This window comes from Ambystoma mexicanum, chromosome 6p, assembly GCF_040938575.1.
Source record: "Ambystoma mexicanum isolate Mex_15411 chromosome 6p, UKY_AmexF1_1, whole genome shotgun sequence".
Classification (NCBI taxonomy): domain Eukaryota; kingdom Metazoa; phylum Chordata; class Amphibia; order Caudata; family Ambystomatidae; genus Ambystoma; species Ambystoma mexicanum.
Genome location: NC_090935.1, coordinates 318,938,092 through 318,957,311, shown reverse-complemented (window position 1 = coordinate 318,957,311; position 19,220 = coordinate 318,938,092). Strand labels below are relative to the sequence as shown.

At 48.1% G+C, this 19,220-nt stretch overlaps 1 protein-coding gene across 4 annotated transcripts in view; it reads left to right on the top strand.

Moving 5' to 3' along the window:
- The window catches only part of PDZD2 (PDZ domain containing 2), a 1,567,362-nt gene that overhangs the window by 545,578 nt on the left and 1,002,564 nt on the right, over positions 1–19,220 (top strand). The window contains exon 1 of one of the 4 annotated variants that reach the window (XM_069627078.1): positions 6,988–7,521. The exons of the other annotated variants lie outside the window; for them this stretch is intronic. The gene's annotated coding sequence lies outside the window, so the exon portion shown is untranslated. Of the gene's footprint in view, positions 1–6,987; positions 7,522–19,220 lie in introns of those variants that run through there. 4 annotated transcript variants of the gene reach the window in all.

Genomic DNA, 19,220 nt, shown 5'->3' with positions numbered 1-19,220 from the left:
TGTGGGTGTCTGGTTTTGATTGTGTTACACAATGCCTGAGTCAGCCCTGACTGAAACCTGAATGAATGCAGTGTAGTGCCCTGAAATGCTGCAGAGTAGCCCCCAAATCCACATCCTGTGTTGTGGGTGTTTGGTTTCTGGTGAATGGCCTGAATGCCTGTGAGCCTGTTTGGGTGCTGCTTGCATAAATACATGTGTGAGGGATTGGCTGGCTGAGCCTGGCTCACCCTGGGTGAATGGGGAGTGCTTTATATAACAGGGGGCCTTACATTCATCTTTGTCAGAATCTGAAAAAAGAAACCTGAACCAGAAGCTGAAGTCATCTCATGCTTGCATTCTGGAATTGAGGTGGAGGAAGAAGTCTGCGGCTGCACCTCTTCATCAAATCCAAAAGCTGCCATGCTGAAACAAGTACTGAACCAGAGAGGACCTGGATAGGCGATCTCTTGCTGTAGCTACAAGAGAACATCGTGCAACTGCTGCTCTTCATCTGAAATGTCCTGAAAGCCATCCCTGTTGGCCTGCCGTCCGGAGAAGGGATCTTTGTGGGTCCAGAAGAGGAGTGCCTGAAAATCTTGGTGCCAAGAAGTTCATCTGTGTTGCCCAGGGTCCAGAAGACTGTTTGTGATCGCTTGAAGCCAAGCTGCTCTGTATCGCCCGGACAAGGGGGTACACTGGCATAGTGATGCCCAACAAATGTTCCAACCAAATGAAAAATCCTTAAAGATTCACTGCTGCCATGAGCTGTATCCACTTTTCCATGCCGCAGAAGGTCTAGGGTCGCTGCTTGCAGAGGAGTATCCACCGGTGAGTTTCCGACCACTGAAATCAAAAGATGTCCCGAGGGTACAGACCTGGTGACAGTCTGCAGTACAGTAGTTTTATCTAGGTTGCCAGAAGCCGCGCTGAGGTCCGTGCTGTGGCTGCATTACCCAAGAACTGAAAGGCAGTGAACTGTGAAATTCTGAAACATGACACCTACTTCTGCCACTGCACCCGTCGTCACTGAAAGTCATCCATGGCCACCAAGGGTCTTATCTTCAGCCACGTCTTGTTGAGGTCTACAGCAAGTTTCACCTCTTTGGGACAGCCAACGTAGCAAACTGACAACGGAGATGACTGCGAAGCCCTGCATTGCTGCCTTTCTGACACTGCTTGGTTCCCTTCTTCTTGACATCATCCCAGCGACTCCTTCCAATGGGGTCCATCCTCGAAGGGTCTCGACTTTTATCCTTTAATAAAAGGATGGTGTTATCGCTTCACATAAGTGTGTGGACATTCCATTGTAGGGAGCTTGGGGATCCACTGTACTCAAGAACCAGATTGCATTACCTACCTTGAGCCTCAACCTTGGTTGCTCATCCATAACTACGATTAGAGAATCTTGGCTGGGGTGCTCTGGGCCTCTACCCCAGCTATATAGTGGGCAGAAGTACAGATAACCCCCTCCAGTCTTTACAGTGAGCAGCAGGCACCTCATATGAAGATGCATTTTCACACCTTTCAAGACTGGATGTCTGACTGAAGGGGCAGTCAGATCCTGGGATCACTCAAAAGAGGTTGGACTGAAGTCATAAATGGCCCATCAGCCTAACTTCAAAGAAAGTTCAAAGAACTTACACTATAACAGGAGCATTCACAGGAGTGATAAATGCCTAGGCTTGCACCAACAGTATACAACACCATATGATCTGTTACCAGGTAGAGAGTGAATGGAGATACCATGTAATATTTTGGAAATAAGAAAATAATGCCTTTTGAATTTTGCATTTGTAATCACTTTATCGCTTATAACTTTTGAATAAAAGTTCCTAGAGACTTAATATTTTTAATGTTCAGGTTGAAAAGCTCTTTTAGCTGAATGCAAATTGTTTTTTTTTACATTATGTAATTATGTAATTTAAGCAAATACAGATATCTTCATGAACAAATGGTGCAGGCCAGGGATGTATAGATCCTATTATTTGTACCAGGGAGTGTTATTCTGAGCTGTAAATGGAATTGTTGTGAAAAGGTGTTAGTTAGAAAAAGACAAAAATCTAAAATTGTGTAAAAACACCCACCACACATCTTGTCAAGATGCAAATAGCATTATTTGATTCCCCTGAGTAATAGCAATCTGATAAACTGATTAGTAACATGTGGAATATGCGGTTTTAAAAAGATACCATTTTTAATGTAGAAAAACTCCAATGTGAAATCACATCAAATGAGAGGGAAACCCGGTTTGGAAACCGCTTCCATTAGACTGCCCTTTTCATTAAGGTGTCCAATGACTATGGAGGGGTTCGTGTGATGCCACTTTTAGAACCCTGTCCAATTGCATACTTTGACCAATTGGATTTGAGGAATTATACCCACCTCTAAACAGAGTGGTTCCTGCTCTATACAATTCAAACTCATAGAGTAAGAGGACACTCACTTACTGACTCATTGATTTGTGATGGGGAGAATGAGAGAAAGGATTGATAACTGAAAGAATGGCATACATTGCTTTCCTTTGGATGCATTTTTGGAGTAATAGAGTACTGTTCCAGGCCTCCTTCAGTGGAAAAGACAACCAACATCCCCCAGTACAGAAGGTGGGAGACCAGGCTGTGTAGAGAAGCTGACCCCATCTTGCAGACTGATGCCTACCTATTCCTAGAGAGGGAGAATGGAAGCAGTCCTTGTGAGGGTACCCACCTGTCTGTAAAACAGCCAAAAGAAATATCTATGCTAGTATAATTCCCAGTGGAAATAATCCTGAGGGGAGTAACACTCTAAAGGGGTATATAAATTGGCTGTAGATCCTGATAAGTTGGGGAAAATGTCAGAAGTGTATGTGCTGGGAGATCCCCTGCCACCTTCACTGTGTAATGATCAAGCACAGAAGAAATATTCTGGGAGTAAAAAGATATCTCACTGTGTGCAGACCTAGAAAAATAATGTAAATTGAAGTAATTTCCTGGTTACATCACCAAGTAGAGTTCTGTTACAGATACTGATCCATTCAAGACAAAAGGGAAAGGGCTATTAATCGTTACCCATTTACCTGCCTTTAAGTGGCCCCTTGAAAATGAGAATTGTACACTTTTACACCGTAGTGCAATAGCAACACCACTGAAGGGAATTTAGCAAACATATACATTAAACATAAATGTTCCTCTTGCAAGCAATTTACACATGTAACGGTTAAACACCCTTTGTCTCAATATAGTTTCTGGAATGCAGTTTGAGATGTTCAATTTTCTGTTGGTAGAAATTGATTATAAAGGAGGTGTGATGAATTGCCATCTGGCAACGGTGTGAAAGCTTTGGCTTTTTTGATTTTTATTAATTAACAAAATGTTGCAGGTAATTCCATCTCTGAAATGGTAACCTTTGGATCAGATTCTCTTTTTTATGAACTCTAGGACAAAAGCATAGTCTGTACTTGTGCCTTGCTGCATCAGTATCCAGATCTGTAACACCTGCTCTACCAGGGCATGGGCTGCATTTAAAACATGCACCCTTGTACCAAACCTGAAGATCATAAGTGCACAGCCTTGCTTATAATTATTGTAGCTGTTAGGAAAGATTTCCATTTATGTGTCATTTTCCCTCCAGTTGTCCCCCCCCCCCAAACTGTATGCTTTTGTCTGAGCAACCTGGCCTGACTTTTGCCAGTGGAGCCCAGCCTTCTGCTGTACTCCACTGGGCTTTTTGCTCTGTTTGTTATGTGGAAACTGACATGCCCATAGGACAATCAGTACTGGGAGACTGTTTCCCTGTTTCCCTTAGTCGTTCACTTTGTTGCTCTTCTTTAGCAACATTTTATCAGTGCACAAAGTACCTTACAGCACAGTGCGCTGGGGTCCCCTTTTCACTTTTAAGGATCTAGACACCCCTTAAAGAATTTTTCAGTGAATGTACAAATGTGCCTTGGACAGAGCTAGTGGCAGCTGTTACTTTTCATATATTTTTAACCCGTTTCTATGGTCCACACCGTGTTTCGCTCGTTTGGCCAAGGACAGAGGCCAGTTCCTAAAATGGCCATGCCACAAGGTCCTTTGTTCTGTCCTTGCCATCTTGTCCCTTTGTCTTCCCCAGGTCGAGCAGACCCAGGAAATTCCTTATTTGGTAATGCAGAAAACGGAAGCTTTCACAGGCTTCTGCATGCCTTGAGGGTGTGCCCCCAGGATGTGGGCTGGATTGTCTAGTTCCAATACACATCCTGGGTGCTAGGATGTCTGTTGTACTGGGAATTACTGGGACCACTGTTGTCCATGATTGGTCCACATCTGGGGTGGCTGTATGTGAGCAGATCTTTCATTGGTCCTCTGTTTTGGCACGAAGGAGATTCTAGTTAAGAGAAGGCATCTTACACCCATACCAGGTCGATCTCTTGAGCTCACACCGAATTTAGGAAAAGAGCCAAGTATCCTGAAACCAGGAAGCAGAGTCAAGGAACCGCTGGTGACCCACTGGAAGGTTTGGCATCCTGGGTCCGCTGTCGTCCCATTGGACCCCCTGTTTCTGATCGAACCTACAAGGTCTGCAAAGGTGCTTCAACCTATTGAAATAGTGGGACTAATTATTCTCGGCACCTCCAATTTAACCTGTAAGCGAGCATTCTCAGAAGTGTTCCTGGACCACCCAGTGAACTGACCAGCTTACATAGGTCCTTTCCTCTGGAACCGCCGCCATCTCGAGTTGACACTTGAGCATTTGGAGACTGTAAGCTCTGGGAATAAGGCAATCTCCTGCCGAGTTTCGTACACCTAGCATTTCTAGGTCTGGAATTAGGAGAGTACACCTGAACCCAATCTTACGCGGTCACCGTGTCGCCTTGCTGTGGTGACGAACTTCGTGGGGGCCTTACTGCTGTGCCCCTCTGTGCCCTCAGACTTGCTACAGTCGAATTGGCTTGATTCCTTCATTAGGAGCGGAGAATCAACACTGTCCCGCCACGGAATCAGCCCTGGAACGCAGCCCCTGAAAGCCGCAGAGCCGCACAACTGCAGGATTTGAACCTGGAACTGAAGTGGACTCGACTGCCGAAGTTTTGTCCGGAGTGCGCAGAGGCTCGGTGAGTACTTAAAACCCCGACCGGTGGCCCCTGGTGCATCCATCAATTTTTACACACAAGTGTCCCCTGAGGGCCACTCTTCTTTATCAAGGTAGCCTGTGCTACCGAGGAATTCCCAACTCTTGGATCCTGTTCTGCTGTCTTGGGGAGAGACTCCTTGAATAGTGTGAACTTATTTTTCACTGTCTCACCGACCTTCCTGAGTCGCTACAGCCCCTGCAAGAGACCCCGTTTTGGCTCAACCCCATTATCACCAGCACTCATAGTACTTTTGAGCACAAGGCTCCACTCATCTTAGGGATTGGACTGCCTCTCAGTTGGGGTTTGAAGAGTGAAGGACTGCCTAAATGATATTAGCACTGTATGCTCCCTTTCTTTACAGGTTGTGGACCCTTACTGTGTACTATTCCTTTAGGCCATTGGTTACTGTACATATGACTAATAGCAGTGTTCTGTTGGTTTAGTTATTACTGCTGGCTATTGCTTTATGTATGATTTAAAAGGTCTTTAAATAAATGTATAGGTATTTTTGATATATACACCTGACTGAGAGTCATTTGTAGTGTCCTTTACTGTGTGTGCTCATTGTGGGCTTTCGATCACCCGGACCCCTCCTGAGACCTAGTCTTGACTGCCGCCAATGCTACCTTGATTGGTCTGGCTTGTCCAGAAGGTTACCCTGTTCCAAGAAACTAGGCTGGCCTCTGAACCTCTGCCCACCAGGTCAGAGTTCAGAAATCCATCTCAACAGTAGCCACCTCCATTTTGATATCACTCATGTCAGCTCCTGTGAGCCAGATCAGCTGTGAAAGGTGATGTGTATTGTGGCCAGACAGGCTGATCCTGCCAAAGTGACAGGGCGGGAACCTGAATGGCTATGCTTGCTCTTTGATATCTTTCTATGGGTAGTTAACATCCTCTTCCAGAGACAGCCTCACAACAGGCAGCTGTCATGGACCTAGACATCAAAGGATTACAATCCATTTAAATGGAGTAGCCTCATACCAGAGTTAAAGACCTTTGATCCTAGCAAGAAGGAAAGGGCGGGGTTAGTATAGACAGGAAAGCCCTGTGAAGTTGGGGAAGACTTCCACCATATTGTTTCTCTCTGCCTCTCTCCTTCTTGTCCCCTCCACTTCCTCTAGAGCAAAGCACTGGGGGGATGGGGGTAATGTCAGAAGGGCAAAGCCCACTTATTTTAAGAACCGGGATTGGACCACTAAGTCAGGCTAGCTTTATTCCAAACACCTGTGGGGGGATTTACCTTTTAAAAGAAGGCTCTTCTTGGAATCATCTTTGAATCATCCGTTGGACTCCAGCCTTGACATATTCTGTGTGGACCTTGCTGGGAGAGCAGTCCTTCCCAGAGTCGTCCAGTTGTGAGGTGAGGGCCGGTGTTCCAAGGCAGTGGCGAGCCCGGTCCCCTAACCATCCACATGGACCATTGGGGGTGAGACTGCTGCTGCAACCGGACCTGCTTCTCTGCCAGGGACAGCACTGGGACTCCTTTGCGGGAGAGCTTCGCTGTGAGACGGTATCCGTGCTTCGTAGCAGGAGTTCCTAGCTTTTAATGGGACAGTACTGGTACTTCTCAGCAGAGGTGCTTTGCTTTTAATGGGACAATAACTGTACTACTCGCCAGGAGTGCTTCCTTTTTAATAGGACCGTGCCTGTTCCACTTACCAAGAGAGTGCACCTTTAGTGCGAAGGTTTGGTTGCGAGTCAGCGGGAGCACTTCTCTTTTCATGGGACCGTATTCTCGTACTGCTCGGCGTGGGCACTTCTTGGCAGGGCAGCACTGGCAACTCTCAGCAGAGATGCCTGCATGTGCTTCTTGTGTTTGCATCCGTGCCCACTTTATGTAATATGACCTATATAGCGTCTCCTCTTCTCCCCTCCCCCTCCACGTGAGAGCCCGGCTGGCGCGATGTAAACAGTCCTGAAACAGTTACAGGCGCGCTCCTGGCTTCCCTCGCACTCCAATTCTTTTATTTGACTGCTCAGTGATTGTGTTGTTAATGGCCCTCCAAGACTGGCGAGGCTGCAAGTAAACCGTGCTCCCCCCACCCCCTCTGGGCAGCGTTTCCTCCGGCTGGAACTCAGAGCGGGGGGACCCCTGTGAGTGACGGCAGCGGGGTTGGAATACGGGCTCTCCGCAGCCTTCCCTGAGCAGGGGCTGGGAGGGAGAGCCCGCTGCTGCTTGCACGGAGATTTAGTTCAGCGCCCGAGGATCCGCTGTGAGGTGCACGGAAGCGCCTCTTTCGGTCGCCAGCCTGCACTCTGCTTGCTCACGGTGGGGCTGGAAACCGGCGATTAATCTCATTAACGGACTGAAGGCATCGCAGATCCGTGCCCGTGTGTGGATTAAGCTGCCGCTGCTCCTGGCAGGAGGGGATTCCAAGGAGCTGTGTAAGGTGCCCGGCGCAGATACGGAGACCGAGGGACATGGGCGAGCCGTGAAGGCTGTGGAGGTACGGGGTGTAAGGTGCGCCTACAGAGTCCCGGGTCGGGGGCTTCATTTACTGTTACCTGGTTATTCTAGCAGTGCGAAGCCTGTTACACGCCCTATAACCGGACGGTGTTGCTATCTTCGTACACCAGGAAACGTATACAACTACTAGTTGGAAAAGGAAGGGATTTTAATATAAGGAGAGGGGACGCAACAAGCCATGTTAATCTGTGATGCCCTTACAGAGTTCGCCTGTTAATCACGAATCCATTTGCACATGGAACTGTTCGCATTTGCCATTTGCACATGGAACTGTTCGCATTTGTAATGGACATGGATCAAATGCTTCATTTATGAGTGTTTCTGTGGACGCTGCTCTCTGCCCCGATCAGGGTTACACGCACCAGTCCGGCACTGCTTGCATTTAGTTCTGTCTTCCTCTCGCTGTCTGTGAAGGAGGCGGCACGCACAGTGAGGGCAGAAGCAGAATGCCCTCTCCACCACCGTCCACACTGGCAGTCCGTGCGTCATCGCCTGCCGCTAGTACGCTGAAGGAGCCCTGTGATGATGTCATAGTAGGTTTTGATAGATCGCTGGTTGAGTGATGGCCCCACGGAAAGAGCTGGCAGGTCTCCGGGTCTGCACACGCTCTCTGGAAGACATTTCGCAACATGTGTCTGGCACGGTGTGCACATGTGTTTGGGTGTCCGTGCAGTTTCTTGAAAGTGAAATCGGACGCATGCATTGCGATGTCTGCTAAGACTCCTGGCCCACGCTGCCGTTCTGGTCTCATGCAAGGGGGCAGGGTCAGTCAGTGGTCGAAATGCACGGAATAGTTGTACCATGCCTCAGCGCCCCTGCGCACCCCCAATATGAAGTGATGACCATACCCATAACACACGCACAGACCCCGTATCTGGTGTTACATCTCTTCCACTCCACCCTCCCACACAAACTCGCTACCTACCTCTCCTTCACGTCACCCCCCTGCCCCAACACAACTCCGGTGTGACTTTGGCACTGTCCCTGTGTCGGTCTGAGTGCATGAATGGTGGGGTACTGTGGAGTGCTGATGTGGAATCTGGAACGTGGGAGCCCTCTGGGTTGCTGAGGGGCCAGAGGGGAGTTCAGGATGGAAGTTCAAACAAGTAGGATACATTTGCCCTGCTCTCCTCCTGATCTGTACCTGTAACAATAAAGCGAGCTTCCTTTCCCTACATAGCTAGGTCCACACTGGTTCCTGCTTGGTTGACTTACACCAAAAACCGTGTAGCAGGCGTGCTGTCTCTCCTACACTTCGCCCCCCACCACTCAACACAAACCAAGAAAATGCATGATACCGTCACGTGCTAGTAGTCATTGTTCCACACAGTATCCAGATTGATGAACCCTCCTTTCTAATCCTCAACTATTCTCCACTCTTAAGAGACATGCCAATGAGCATAGCCAGCACATATTACCCACACACCTAACATGCGGATACATGAGTCTTCCAGATCTGGAAGGGTGGGGGCAGTGTTGAGCCGGTATTTTCACGGGGAATGAGCTTTCTGCATCAGGTAGATAGTTCACAGAGCAATGGCACCAGTGTATTACCTGCAAGACACCGGTTCTAGTCCAGGAACCAGCAAGATATGCCATCCAACCACAAAGCGCATTGAGGCCATACAACTGGGGAAAGAGCGCTATATAAATAACCAAATACAATGAAACCGTGCTCTAGAGGAACAAAAGTAAAGGGATGATATTCGACCACTGAATGGGGCTCAGTCTGTTTTAGTGTGAAGTCCTTGCATTTTTGTACATTGTTTGGTTTCTGGTAAACACATGTCCTTCTTGTGTTACAGAGACGCTTTTTCGGTCGTGGGCTGCCATTTAACATGCTAGTGTATTCTGGGAGCTGCCACATGCTAGTGTATTCTGGGAGCTGCTTGGCTTGCTTGGGTTGAAACGATTGGATCAGCACCTGAAAAGGAGAGGGCACAGCATAACACATTCCGTCAAGCGGCTCTGGCACAATCTGTTCTGCTTGTGAATCCTGGGCAAGTGGGGTGGTGCCTATTTCCATACTACATGGGTTTAAAGGCAGTAAGGGAGGTGAGCATTGAGCAAATTCCACTCCACGGTTGGTTGGGGAGGAATGATAGCTCGGGGGCAACGCGTTTGTCTTGGAAACAAGACATTGCGGCGCAACACAGGTTCGAATCCTGATCCCGTGCTTAGAAACCACTCGCTGGTATTAAGCGCCTTACAAATAAACAATAAATAAATATATTCTAAGGTATGTGGTCATGAGGTAAGGCTTGCTTTCGGGGGAACTCGGTTCTCCTGTGTACCATTAGGAAGAGCGATTTAGTGGAATGGTGGATTCTTTGAACTTCTAGCCAAGCAGGAGTGGTAAACACAACATCAGATCTACAATTCAAAAAGGACTGCCGGATGCAAGGGAGTAACCATTGAGAAAGAGCAAAGAAAGAGCTGGATATTATGCAGATCTTAAGGTATTAAACAGCAAGCAGGGAAATGGGAGATATGATTAGGAAGGTGACATCCAAACCCGGCGTGTTAATAAATCGCCTCAATTGTTGAACGTGCTCACTTTCACTTCCGAACAAATATTGTAGCGTTACGTAGAGTTCCCAACTCGCCTCAAGTGAGTCCAAGTACTTTTCAAAGCTTGTCCTGGTACTCATGCAGAAGGTTTTGTACTACTTTCCTTAACCTAAGGAAGATGTGAGGCGGCCCATTGGGGCTTGCACCTGTGACCGGCATGTTTGCCCACTGATCACCTCCTGTTCATAGTACATGCATCGTTGGCTTGGTCTCCAGTCCCGAAGCTCTCTTGTGAAATCATGGGGAGTAACTTGCGGCGCCTACTCAGAACTGTTTTTGTCGGCAGCCTAATGTGCCCTTCTCATAGTCTGGTATAACTCTGCATATCACTTGCCAAAAAACTTAAGTCACAAGATTGAACAAGCAATGAGAGTAGGTATACTTGTGCTTCTTGGAATGTATAGATTTTTGTATTCTTAGATGGGTGTATGTTTGCCGAGTGTATGAATGTGTGTTTTTGTTTGTCAGTATTGGAGTTCTGGGTGTATGATATGCATGTCCGATGGTGAGGGTGAAGCACCTGTCAATGTCAGGGAAGTGACTAATTGATCAGTGACTGGTGAGGCTGATCAGTTATTAATCTTCCTGTAATCCGTGAACCTGGGTGGGGATGAAAGAAGCAGCTACCATGCCACAGGTTTAGAGGGCTAATAGAGAGGGGGGGGGGGGGGCATTGCGACGGCCATTCCATGTATCCTTTTGGGGCTGTGCATGGGACCGCGTGAAGTAGCCACCATGACCAGTCTGACACCCCTCGAGGCAGCCTGCCATGCTGGAGTCCGTCTCATCACAGGCACGCGCAAATTCAACATTACATCTCCTACACGGCACAAGCTTTACTAACTCCTCCTACCTGCCAGAATCATATTAAAAACTGCAGGCATCGCCTACAAAGCAGTCTCAGACAGAACAGCAACATACTTGGCTGCTAAACTACACACCTGGTAGAGGCTCACGTGCCTTACCTAGCGAAACTAGCGAACGGCTGGAGTCTAAACTATCCCATAAACTGAAGACTTGCAGCAGTCCTTCTCCTGCCATGCTTAGTACCGGGAGCGGCTGAAAAGGCACCGGCCATCCTCCAGTTTGGCAAAACACTAAAAGCGTAGCTCTCTAAACAATAGCTGCCAAATTAATGCATCCCCGCCTGCCTCCAGCATCAGTAGTGCTGCTGTAGTCTATAAGTGGCAACCAATGCTTGCCCCCTCCCTATGAAAGTGCTCCACTGCTCTCGAGCTAGGCTCTGCTGCTCTCGAGCTATGTTTTGCTGCTCTCGAGCTAGGATCCGCTGCTCTCGAGCTATGTGCACGCTGCTCTCGAGCTAGGTTCGTGCTGCTCTCGAGCTAGGTTCGTGCTGCTCTCGAGCTAGGTGCACGCTGCTCTCGAGCTAGGTTCGCGCTCTAAGCAATGAATTAAAAAAGCGACCACGAGACTAACAACCATTACAATGTCCCACTTTCATGTAAATAGTTTTGGTGCGGACTCCAACAGAGGCTCAGACATTCTTTCCTTGGCACTACACAGATATGGACAATGAGAAATTGTGTTCATGTTTAAAGCGCAAACATTTTGCTAACAATCATTCAGACAGTTGAGGACTAGCGAAGCCGATAGTACCAGGGGCATCACAGGAGCGCTGGTCTAATAAGCAAGTCTTAATATGTGTCTTAGACCTAGAAGGAAGCAGGGGAGTTGCTAGGTCTGGAAAAGACCCGGGGCTAAGCTGATGTCGGAACTGTTGGGACTGGGGGCCACCTAGTCTTTTGGCTGTAGCTCCTGAGATTCTATCCGGGGCTACAACCAAAAGATCAGGGGCTATAGCCCCTTAAGCCCCCCCCCCCTAGAAACGCCCCTGGAAGGAAGGCTACAACTTTGGCGAATTTGTTTTGGTCGATTTATTTATTTTTCTTCCGCCAAACTATAGGTGGCAAATGTGGGTTTGGTGAAGAGTATAAACGGGGGCGGCGGCGGGGAGGGGAGGGGGGGGATGGGCTGGGCATGGGGGGGTAAGGGACTGCCCCCCCCCTTTTGCGGCAAATAAAATTGTAACATCGGGCCAACAAATTCAGCAAAGTTGTCCTTGGTGAAAAAAATTTGAGGAAGCCTCATAGATCTGGAGGCAGGCGGTCACCAACTAGAGGAAAATGCCCTGCTATATTAAGGGCATCGCCAGCTGGCAGGGCTATCAAGCTTGGACACCTGTGGCTTCCTGTGGCATAGTGCAGGATGTGTTGGGCTGGAAGGGATGGGCCGACCATTAAGAATCCAGTCTTCTCAGACTCGGACCTATCTGCATGGGGATGTAGCCGAGCACTTTACCTGCAGGAAGGATGGGCTTCAGCGGGCGCGGGTGCCCCCATGCGCTGGACCTCCTTCCAGTTAGCGTTCGCTGATGTCACAGCTGGGTGATTGCGCAGAAAAGAGCACGAACGTTCTTTTCACGCACCGCTGGATCTGATTGTAAGGGCATCAAATGCGTAACCGGTCTGGTGAGAGGCTGAGCTGTCGGTTTCAAGTCATCTCGCGAGATTGTTGCCATAACTTGGCCAGAGAGTGCTACCCACCACTCCAGGACTTCATGCTAAAGTGTAGTGGGAGGGAGGGATAGGAGGAACCAAGCAAACACATGTCAGCTGCAGCCATTGTATTTACCGCCAGCATTCAAAAGGTGGAATAATGTCACTGATCACTAATAGAATGGCGGCAATCCAGCTGTAACGATGTGTGGTGGGTTGGCTTGAGCCACTGGTCGCTCGCTAGTGGCCCCCATAGGTAAGGGAGGGCGAAGACATGATCCAGTCCTCCCGGACACTGGTGCGTATAGGAGGGAGCAAGCAATGCTCACTGGGGCGAGGCATGGGGGGTGAGCAGATTTGCAAGTTCAAACTAGAGAAGTCTCACCCGATGAATGATGGGGACATGGGGGAGACTGTGCACTGCTGGCAATGCTCCTCACCACGGGCTTTACAGATTGACATGTTCTGGTTCCCCTCAATCTTGCTAGGCAATACAACAGCATGGCATTTTACGGTCCGTCTCACATTTTTCAGGCAGCACTAAAGGTTGACATTTCTCTGTTATTGGCAGTCTTGTTGGACAGTACCACAGGTTGGCATTTCCCTGCTCCCCTCACTCCTGTTGGACAGTAACACAGGTTGGCATTTCCCTGTTCCCCTCACTCTTGTTGGACAGTACCACAGGTTGGCATTTCCATGTTCCCTCACTCTTGTTGGACAGTACCACAGGTTGGCATTTCCCTGTTCATCTCACTGTCGTTGGACAGTACCACAGGTTGGCATTTCCCCGTTCTGTATACTCTTGTTGGACAGTACCACAGGTTGGCATTTCCCTGTTCCCTCACACTTGTTGGACAGTACCACAGGTTGGGATTTCCCTGTTCCCACACTCTTGTTGGACAGTACCACAGGATGGCATTTCCCTGTTCCCCCTGACGCTTGTTGGAGAGTACCACAGGTTGGCATTTCCCCATTCACAATAATCTTGTTGGACAGTACCACAGGTTGGCATTTCCCTGCTCCCTCACTCTTGTTGGACAGCACCACAGGTTGGTATTTACTTGTTCCTCTCACTGTCGTTGGACAGTACCACAGGTTGGCATTTCCCTGTTCCCTCACTCTTGTTGGACAGTACCACAGGTTGGTATTTACTTGTTCCTCTCACTGTCGTTGGACAGTACCACAGGTTGGGATTTCCCTGTTCCCACACTCTTGTTGGACAGTACCACAGGATGGCATTTCCCTGTTCCCCCTGACGCTTGTTGGCGAGTACCACAGGTTGGCATTTACCCGTTCTGCATACTCTTGTTGGGCATTACCACAGGTTGGCATTTCCCCATTCACAATAATCTTGTTGGACAGTACCACAGGTTGGCATGTCCCTGTTCCCCTCACTCTTGTTGGACAGTACCACAGATTGGCATTTACCCGTTCTGCATACTCTTGTTGGACAGTACCACAGGTTGGCATTTCCCTGTTCCACTCATCCTTGCCAGATAGTACTACAGGTTGGTATTTACCTGTTCCTCTCACTGTCGTTCAACAGTACTACAGGATGGCATTTGCCTGTTCCCTCACTCTTGTTGGACAGTACCACAAGTTGGCATTTCCCTGTTCACCTCACTCTTGTTGGACAGTACCACAGGTTGTCATTCCATGTTCCCTCACTCTTGTTGGACAGTACCACAGGTTGGCATTTCCCTGTTCCCTCACTCTTGTTGGACAGTACCACAGGTTGGCATTTTCGTGTTCCCCTCATCCTTGCTAGATAGTACTACAGGTTGGTATTTACCTGTTCCTCTCACTGTCGTTCAACAGTACTACAGGGTGGCATTTGCCTGTTCTGCATACTCTTGTTGGACAGTAGCACAGGTTGGCATTTCCCTGTTCCCTCACTCTTGTTGGACAGTACCACAAGTTGGCATTTCCCTGTTCCCCTCACTCTTGTGTACCATAGGTTGGCATTTCCCTGTTCCTCTCACTCTTGTGTACCATAGGTTGGCATTTCCCTGTTCCTCTCACTTTTGTTGGACAGTACTACAGGTTGGCATTTCCCTGTTCACCTCACTCTTGTGTACCATAGGTTGGCATTTCCCTGTTCCTCTCACTTTTGTTGGACAGTACTACAGGTTGGCATTTCCCTGTTCCCTCATCCTTGTTGGACAGCACTACAGGTTGGTATTTTTCTGTTCCCCTCATCCTTGCTAGATAGTACTACAGGTTGATATTTACTTGTTCCTCTCTCTGTCGTTGGACAGTACCACATGTTGGCATTTCACTGTTCCCCATAGTCGTGTTGGACAGTACCACGGGTTGGCATTTTCCTGTTCCGCCTACTATTGTTGGGCAGTACCACAAGATGGCATTTTCCTGATCTCCTCACTCTTGTTGGACAGTACCACAGGTTGGCATTTTCGTGTTCCCGTCATCCTTGCTAGATAGTACTTATGGTTGGTATTTACCTGTTTCTCTCACTGTTGTTGGAAAGTACCACAGGTTGGCATTTCCCTGTTCCCCTCACTCTTGTTGGATAGTACCACAGGATAGCATGTCCCTGTTCCCCTCACTCTTGTTGGACAGTACCCCAGGTTGCCATTTCCCTGTTCCCTCACTCTTGTTGGACAGTACCACAAGTTGGCATTTTCCTGTTCCCCTCAATCTTGTATACCATAGGTTGGCATTTCCCTGTTCCCCTCACTCTTGTTGTGCAGTACCACAGGTTGGCATTTTCCCATTCATAATACTATTGTTGGGCAGTACCACTGGTTGGCATGTCCCTGTTCCCCTCACTCTTGTTGGACAGTACCACAGATTGGCATTTACCCGTTCTGCATACTCTTGTTGGACAGTACCACAGGTTGGCATTTCCCTGTTCCCCTCACTTTTGTTGGACAGTACTACAGGTTGGCATTTCCCTGTTCCCCTCACTCTTGTGTACCATAGGTTGGCATTTCCCTGTTCCTCTCACTTTTGTTGGACAGTACTACAGGTTGGCATTTCCCTGTTCCCCTCACTCTTGTGTACTATAGGTTGGCATTTCCCTGTTCCTCTCACTTTTGCTGGACAGTACTACAGGTTGGCATTTCCCTGTTCCCTCACTCTTGTTGGACAGCACTACAGGTTGGTATTTTTCTGTTCCCCTCATCCTTGCTAGATAGTACTACAGGTTGATATTTACTTGTTCCTCTCTCTGTCGTTGGACAGTACCACAGGTTGGCATTTCACTGTTCCCCATAGTCGTGTTGGACAGTACCACGGGTTGGCATTTTCCTGTTCCGCCGACTATTGTTGGACAGTACCACAGGTTGGCATTTCTCTGTTCCCCATACTCTTCTGTACCATAGGTTGGCATTTCCCTGTTCCCCTCACTCTTGTTGGGCAGTACCACAGGTTGGCATTTTCCTGTTCCCAATACTCTTGTTGGACAGTACCACAGGTTGGCATTTCTCTGTTCCCCTCACTCTTGTATACCATAGGTTGGCATGGCCCTGTTCCCCTCACTCTTGTTGGACAGTACTAAAGGTTGGCATTTCACGGTTCCCTCACTCTTTTTGGACAGTACCACAGGTTGGCATTTTCCTATTCCCCATACTCGTGTTGGACAGTACCACAGGTTGGCATTTACCCGTTCTGCATACTCTTGTTGGACAGTACCACAGGTTGGCATTTTCTTGTTCCCCATACTCGTGTTGGACAGTACCACAGGTTGGCATTTTCCCATTCATAATACTATTGTTGGAGAGTACCACAGGTTGGCCTTTCCCTGTTCCCTTCACTCTTGTTGGACAGTACTACAGGTTGGCATTTTCGTGTTCCCCTCATCCTTGCTAGATAGTACAACAGGTTGGTATTTACTTGTTCCTCTCACTGTCGTTGGACAGTACCACAGGTTGGCATTTCCCCGTTCTGCATACTCTTGTTGGACAGTACCACAGGTTGGCATTTCCCTGTTCCCCTCACCTTTGTTGGACAGTACCACAGGTTGGCATTTCCCTGTTCCCCTCACCTTTGTTGGACAGTACCACAGGTTGGTATTCACTTGTTCCTCTCACTGTCGTTGGACAGTACCACAAGTTGGCATTTCCCTGTTCCCCCTCACTATTGTTGGACAGTACCACAGGTTGGCATGTCCCTGTTCCCCTCACTCTAGTTGGACAGTACTACAGGCTGGCATTTTCATGTTCCCCTCATCCTTGCTAGATAGTACTACAGGATGGCATTTGCCTGTTCCCCTCACTTTTTTTGGACAGTACCACAGGTTGGCATTTCCCTGTTCCCCTCACTCTTGTGTACCATAGGTTGGTATTTCCCTGTTCCTCTCACTGTCGTTGGAAAGTACTACAGGTTGGCATTTTCCTGTTCCCCTCATCCTTGCTAGATAGTACCACAGGTTGGCATTTACCTGTTCCCTCACTCTTGTTGGACAGTACCGGTTGGCATTTCCCCATTGACAATACTCTTGTTGGACAGTACCACAGGTTGGCATTTCCCCGTTTCCCTCACTCTTGTGTACCATAGGTTGGCAATTGCCTGTTCCTTTCACCCTTGTAGGGTAGTACTACAGGTGCCAAGGTTTTTGGCTGGGAATGTCTTGTGTCCAGCGTTTCTCATTGAAGACGAGGCGAGATGGTGACATTGATGGTTCTGTGCACTGCCAAACGTGCTTTGCAAAGACCTGACATGGATGCATAAACAAAGGCTATGTTGTATTATCCCGCACGTCTCTTCCATTGCACCAAACCACCACGGCCATGGTCTGAGTGCACGTATGCTTGTCTGGAGGTTGCATATTGTGCCTCTGACCTTAGTCAACTAGAAGAAAGAACAGATGAGGATGGGGAAGTGACTACTATCAATGGAAATTAATTAACAAATGCCTGTTTCCAAACTTAGCCTGTCCCGCAAGAAAGAATACGCCGCTTATCAAATAGGGATAGAGTAAAGAGAATGTCCCTAACTAAACTAGGCTCAATGTTAAAATTACTCTGAACCAACGAATCCGGGAGACTGCTCAAAGAGGAGTAAATGATTGTCCCAGTGCCGTCAGGCAGGGACTTTAAACAGCTTATTAGACCCTCGCCTGAGTCTGTACCAGAAAATCTGATGTCCATAAACTAAAAGCACGGCCACCTGCCCCAAAATGCCCAAAAATTGGAAGGGTGGCGCGTGAAACAACTATGATTTTCTTGATGTACCCCAGCTTATTTACTTAGGATATCAACAGTGTTAGTCGACCGGTTTCAGTGACTAAAACGGTTACTCATGCCACCTTCTTCAGGACCTGGGCAAACATGTACTCATCATGTACTGGAACAACTGGTTAATATTCTATCCCTCTCAGAGAAGCGCCGCGCCACCAGTGACTAGGGACCACAGGCACATAGGACAAGTAATCCTTTCTTGAGGGACCCGGACAAGTTTAGAAACGGGCATTTGTTAAATCATTTACATTGTGTCCACCCTGTGTGATATAATATTGCCCCATGTCCATAGATATGGAGCGTTAAATGACTACTTGACTTTTGTGTGTGTTTCAGTGACTGCAATGTCACAGACATTATGCTAGGGCTATGTTATGTCTCTTTTTACCGGGCTACATACACCCACACAGATATTTTGGAGCGTATACAAGTGAGATGATTGACACAGCGCACACTGCAGATCAAATTGCGTCTTGGCGCTACGAAACATGAAGGCGAGTTTGGGAAAAGCAGGTGACCGCACGGTAGTAAACATGACAGCAAAGCACTCTACAATCTTGACAGGCAATTTGTTTATGGGAGCGTGACAGGGGTTCAGAAACCCATTCATTTACTTGTGTAATGCTGTTCGGATTCCTCTGTATAACTGAGGTCCTAGCCGAGGACAGTAATGGACCTCCCCTGTCCCTAAGTTGGCTTCTGAGGGTTTGGACACCTTACACGATTGGCTGTTCTTGGTGGCTGCTTCCTAATTCCAGCTGGGCCGAGCACAGTGTTATGAAATCACCTCTTTGTGCAGTAGCCAACCAACGCAAATTAGCCAGTTCATACAAGACCTGCATCTGTCCCTTCACTTTGAAAATAAGCCACGCTTCCCTGTTCTGGGGGCACTGAATACTTCTGGACATATGTCCTACGGAGCTGTCTAAACCAATCAAGGAAGATTTTAGCCTCTGATAAAAAAAAAAGTATTATGGTGCAGAGTAATTTCCATGGGAGTAAAGTCGCGACTTGCCTCTGTGACGGGGCCGGGTCATATTAAGCACAAGGTTGTCGTGGGTTCCGAAAGGCAACATTGGTGGAACAGCCAAGGCCAACACTTGGACCTTGGTCGTCTGTCCATTGAAGGCCAGTCTACACTGCCTCGTCTAGGTTTATGAGTCTAGTAGGCCCTCCGGGATTGCACCTCTTCCCTCCTTCCCCAGCGGGACCACCAGTTGACTGTGCCTGGTACAAATTCTAAGTAGAAAGGAAATGGTATAGATCCCCCAGCCTCTGCTCCCCAGTGGAGAAAAAGTGCAAAAGGCCCCTTGTTAATAAATATTGCTTTTTCTGAACATTTTTAAATGATGCTATATTACATATATCGGCTTGATTTCGGTAAAAATACT